Here is a 6,162-nt window from a genome sequence, read left to right on the forward strand (position 1 = left end):
CCCTACACGTTCTTGGCATTGAGGGTGCCTGCTTTTGTCTAAATGTGTATCTGTAATACTCACAGGATCCCTGGGAGGTAAACTGGCTCATGGAGAGACCGAGGCAATGAGGCATAAAAGGCTGGCCTTCTGTCACTGAGATATCAGTGGGATATGGTTTTGGTCTCATGTTCAGTACAATCCTTTCTTAGTCACTGAGCAGTGCTTTTCCTAAAATGCTCCAAAAAATATTCATGGAGAGAGCCAGATGCAAACTGACGTTTTGGAGGTTTAAGAGTAAGAGAGACAATTTACATGTTCCATAAAATGAGGGGGCAGTGGACTTGCCTTGCTGGTGGCAGCCCCAGTGCAAGTTAGAGCTCATGTTAGAAAACTGGTAGACGGAGGTTTTCACTGGGTGGTTGACTGCCTCTTCTATCCCCTTCTACGAAGGCCACTCAGGAGAATACACTCTCAGCAAAACCTTTATCCAAACTACAAAATAAACTGAAATTTGTGTTCAATTCCTTCCCTCTCATCTGCCCTTTTTTGTGTCTCACCTTCACTTCCTGTCTTCTTTCAAGACTCCTGGTTTGCTGTAGCCCCAGAATAAATGACCCCAAAACACATCCATTCACAAAAAGTCTTTCCTACTTTTTGATTGTTACAATTGGACTCTGGACAGAGTGATTCTAAATCTAAAAGAATATATCTTAAGTGGTGCGTGTAATGTCCTGTGACCTTATTTGGAAATAAGGTCTTTGCAGATGTAAACAGTTAAGGATTTTGAGACAAAACCATCCTAGATTTAGGGTGGGCCCTAAATCCAGTGACTGGTGCCTTAGAGGAAGAGGAGAAGACAGAGAAGGTCATGTGAAGATGGAGGCAGAGACTGAGTGACGCTGTTGTAAGTCACAGAACACCAGGGGCCATCAGAAGGTAGAAAAGACAAGAAGGTCCCCTGGAGCCTCCATAGGAAGTATGCCCCGAATGACATCTGATTTCCAAATTCTATCCTCCAGAACTATGAAAGAACAAATGTGTTTTAAGCTGCCAAGATTGTGGTAATTTGCTATGGGAGCCCTAGGAAACCAATGTGGTGGATTTGAACCATCATGACACTTGCACAGGGAGAAAGTTATGGGCAGGTGGCCTTCACTCAGCCCATCAAGTCACATCATGGTGTACAGAACTACCCATATGCCTACATTCAGGGACTCACAGAAATCTCTAGTTAACAGTATAGTTTCTGTTGGCTGACTGCCTGGATTGAACCCCAGCCCATCACTCCCTAAATGTGGGGCTCTGGGAAAATAACATCTGTACTCCTTAGTTTTCCATCTGTAAACTGGAGCTTAAGACTATACCTTCCTCAAAAAGCCCTTGTGAGGATGAAGTGAGATTGCATGTTAAACTCTCAGAACAGTGACTAACACATACTAAGGGCTCAAAAATATCAGCTAATTTTTATTAAAAGAGGCTAGGCACTAGCCACTATGGAGAACAGTATGGAGGTTCCTTAAAAGAACTAAAAATAGAGTTACCATATGATCCAGCAACCCTACCCCTGGGCATATACCCAGAGAAAACTCTAAATCAAAAAGATACATGCACCCTAATGTATATAGCAGCACTATTTACAGTAGCCAAGACATGAAAACAACCTAAATGTCCATCGACAGATAAATGGATAAAACGATGTGTTACATATCTACAATGGAATATTACTCAGCCATAAAAAAGAATGAAATAATGCCATTTGCAGCAACATGGATGGATCTAGAGACTATCATATTAAGTGAAGTAAGTCAGACAGAAAAAGACAAATTTCATATGATATTGCTTATATGTGGAATCTAAACAAAATGATACAAGTGAACTTATTTACAAAACAGAAACAGACTCACAGACATAGAAAACAAATTTGTGGTTACCAACAGGGAAATGGGGGAGGGATAAATTAGGAGTTTGGGAATAACGGACGGATACACACCACCACAAATAAAATAAATGAACTAAATGTATGTATAAAATAAATGAAATAAATATATAGCACAGAGAACTATATCCAATATCTTTTAATAACCTACAATGGAAAAGAATCTGACAAAGAATATATATATATATATATATGTATATGTATATGTATGTGTATGTGTGTGTGTGTGTGTGTGTGTGTGTGTAACTAAATCACTACGTTGTACATCTGAAAGTAACACAACGTTGTAAATCAACTATACTTCAATTAAAAAAAAGAGAGAGAGAGGCAGTTGACCCCAGTCTCCGCAGTCGCTTTAGGCGTCAGCTCTGGTGCAGGCGGCTCTGACTGAGCTTCGCCTGTTGTACTGACGGACGGACAGACGGATGGACGCGAGGCCGCGCTCCCACCGGCCTCCTCCGACCGCCCAGCGGCCGGCGAACACCACGGGCAACGCTGCAGAGCCCCAGCCCGAAGGCAGGCAGCCTGACGAAGACTTTCAAGATTTTTCTCCCTGTTGCAGGACTTCCGGTTAATGCTCCTGTGAGGTTGTATTTGTCCTGTAAATTACTGCTTTTCCAAAGCCTCCTGTTAATGTCCCCTGATGACGGTGGCTTTTACGCGACCATTGTTGCGGTGGCGAGGCTGCGTGCGGTGCTGGCGGTGTTTGTGTTCATCGCGTGGAAGGAGGGGATGCCTGACTGGCGGGAAGAGAAAAAACGAGGAGCGCAGCCCGGGCTTCCAAGCTGCAGGCGTGGCCGGGAAGCCCTGAAAGAGGTTTTGTTTTTTTTCTGTCCTGTGTTTAAAAAAAAAAAGTGTGGGTTTTTTGTTTTGGGGGATTTTTTCTGTTTAAGTGGGGTGGACGGTGGCGGGGAGGGAAATCAACTATTTACTGCAGCTTATACTTTGGTGAAAATGCGGGGCGGGGTGGAGGGCTGACATTTTTCTCGACTGCCTGTTACGTGCCAAGTGCTTTTCGTTCTGGACAAAATGCTTTTGACTGAGATCATGTTTGACCCATGCAAATATTAGTGTCAAAATAGAAGCTAGGATAAAGTAACACTAATTAGTAGATTTAGAATTTATTTCATATTAAAATACGTGTCGTGAGGTAATTTTTATGGCTTAGCTCAAGCAACAGTTTTAAGAGTGCACCTTCATTGATGCTACTCACAGAGATGTGGACGTGCTGTTGCTGCTTTCTACCTCTGCCTAGTGCGCCGCCTATTATGACGATGAAGTTGACAAAGTAAAACAGTATCAACGACTAGGTCCAGAAGACCTGGAAAAAATGGCAATAGGTCCTGAACCCACTCTTTTTGGTAAGGCAAAGTTCTCCTGCATGCGACTGCACTACAGATGTAAAGAAGCAAGTGGCTATTTCCACACCCTGAGAGCTGTAGTGCGCAATCCAGTAGAGGACGGAAAAGATACCCTTCAATATCTTTTCTGCAGATACTGCAGAGATGCTGCAGATCACCAAGCAAGCCATGGGATTAGATGTACCTATAACAGAGAGAAAGCTTGAGAGGAAGAGCAGTAAACCTCATGAAGACATCATTGACATCAGATCTCAAAACCAAGGCTCTTTGGCCCAGGGGAAAAAAAATTTAATGAGCAAATTTTCATCTCTAAATCAAAAAGTGAAACAGACCAAATCCAATATAAATATTGGCAATCTACGAAAGCTAGGGAACTTTACAAAACCTGAAATGAAAGTTAACTCTCTAAAACCAAACTTAAAGTAAATCTTTGGGAGTCTTGAAACCATGGGAAACACTAGTATGATGGATAATAAAGCCCAGGCAGTCAGATGGAGAAATGTCTTCAGATAATGACTCATACCACTCTGATGAATTCCTTACAAATTCCAAGTCTGATGAAGACAGGCAGCTAGCTAACTCTTTAGAGAATGCAGGGCCAGCAGACTATGTGCTTCCTAGCTGTGGTATTATTGCTTCAATACCTCGATCAGGCAGTCGATCCCAGTCTATGAGCGACACTGATATTAGCATTCACGTTCCTTCAGAGGTTATTATTGCTCATGAAAGTGGGCCTGGAAAAGGCTATGAGTCTTCTCTGAAGAAAAGTCCTTTGGCTGACAACATGAACAACACTGACTGGCTTTGCCAAGCCCATGGATATTTATTGCCACAGATTTGTTCAAGATGCACAAAACAAAATGAGCCAGCTATCAGAAACCAGGTCTGTTTCTCAGGCTAATGAGGAAGGAAATCACAAGACCAATCAAGTTTCTAACGAAGAAACCCAATTTGAATCAATGGAACAGATACCTTCTCTACCATCTCAATGAGATGTGTCTTTTTCTGCAACAGGCCCACAGCTTTTGTCAGTTGAACCAGTGCATTCAGTTGTATCTCAAAAGACCCCCGGCTCCGAATCTGGCACACTTGAACTTGAGAGAGGGCTTCATGTAACTCCTTCTCCTTTAGAGAGCTGAAGCAGCAGAGCAGTCTCTCCCTTTGCAAAGATTCGAAGTTCCATTGTCCAGGCTGCTAATATTACCCAAGCTGGATGAACCCAGGGGATAAGCTTTGCCATGGCAAGGGTTCAGAAGAGCCCTGCAGAACCTGAAGTCCAGCAGAATGAACTTAAAAATAATGTTTACTCAATGCAGACACAAATAATTCAGATTTAGTTTTTAGCCACTCAGAATCCTGTGGCTTTTATTTAATCCAAAAAAAAGGAGGTGTCATATAACCTGTACTGTCTTTGAATCTAGGGATCACAAATTCTGTTTATTTGGAAAGATTTTAAAAGGAGACTGAACCTGAGAAGATTTCCAAATTTGAGAGCTAGGACAATGGAAGTGCATCATTCTAGAATGTGTAGACCTAAGTAGCTTATACACTACGGAGCAGTTTGTCTCTTTAAAAGTAATTCAGGAATAGATTACTTGGGGACATAATAACCTGAACCTTTTTTGGAGTGCTGTGGGTGGGTAGAATGTATGAAGCAGACACAAAGGGTGGGCATGGATCCATTTAGGTGATTAGCATTTTTCATAATTTGTTTTTGTTCTGTTTGTCAGTTCATTTCAAGGTAAATACTTAGTTTTTAGTGACTTCAAAGTGTTACTAGTATGGAGAAGCATTTTAATATAAAAACTATTGGTTTAGTTTTTGATGGCTTAACCATTCCCTATAAAGAGTTAATTGAGGGCTAATGGCGCTATAGATAAGAAATGAATGCCAATTTGATCCTAATTTTCCCCACATTCTACTTAAATTTAAAATACTGCTACCTTGTACACCTCAAAGTCTAGGAGCATTAAGACTTGTCAGTCATAAAACCTGAGATGTCAGATGTGAATACCAGCACCTATTAATTTTGCTCTCTTTTCAGAAATGTTAAGAATGTACACATATTGGATACCGGTAATGCTTGAAAGAAGTCTTTCAAGTTGTAATTTTTTGCAGGGGGCAGTCCATAATATCCTGTGTAGACAAGCACAACTGTTGAAAATTTAGTCTGAAGCACAATTGTGCTAAAACTTTAGGTTTTTTGGCTGTAACCTTGATCACGTGGAACCAGGGCCTTGTCTGTAAGCCTATACAGTAAAAAAGTTGCACACCTTATTCCAAACAAGTATTGGTTTGCCTGATATCTTTAGAGTCTTACTCTTTTGAAGTGATTCTCAGCTAAACACTGGCTGTTGTAACTTTGATATTTCCACTTTTGTTATTTATTAGTGGTATCTTTTTTTGAAGTGTCAGATGTGACTATTTAAAATAAATATCATTGTAATTTAAAAAGAAAAAAAACAGAAAGAAACTAGGCAGTAATATTTCAACTACTAGTTTGCTTTCTGCATTCACCTTATTTGGAGTGAAACATTATTATAGAAATGTATTCTTTTTTTTCTTTAATAGATCTTTATTGGAATATAATTGCTTCACAGTACTGTGTTAGTTTCTGTTGTACAAAAAAGTGAATCAGCCACATGCATACATATGTCCCCATATGCCCTCCCTCTTGCATCTCCCTCCCACCCTCCCTATCCCACCCTTCTAGATCATCACAAAACACCAAACTGATCTCCCTGTGCTATGCTGCTGCTTCCCACTAGCTATTTTACATTTGGTAGTGTATATATGTCAATGCTAGTCTCACTTCGCCCCAGCTTCCCCCTACCACTCCACGTCCCCAAGTACATTCTCAATGTCTACATCTTTATTCCTGCT

At 41.0% G+C, this 6,162-nt stretch overlaps 1 pseudogene; it reads left to right on the top strand.

The window, feature by feature from the left end:
- Positions 1–3,053: 3,053 nt before the first annotated feature.
- LOC103085137 (phosphatidylinositide phosphatase SAC2 pseudogene) lies at positions 3,054–4,616 on the top strand (annotated as a pseudogene).
- The last annotated feature ends 1,546 nt before the right edge of the window (positions 4,617–6,162 follow it).

The sequence above is a fragment of the Lipotes vexillifer genome, unplaced genomic scaffold (genome assembly GCF_000442215.2).
Source record: "Lipotes vexillifer unplaced genomic scaffold, Lipotes_vexillifer_v1.1 scaffold195, whole genome shotgun sequence".
Lineage (NCBI taxonomy): Eukaryota > Metazoa > Chordata > Mammalia > Artiodactyla > Lipotidae > Lipotes > Lipotes vexillifer.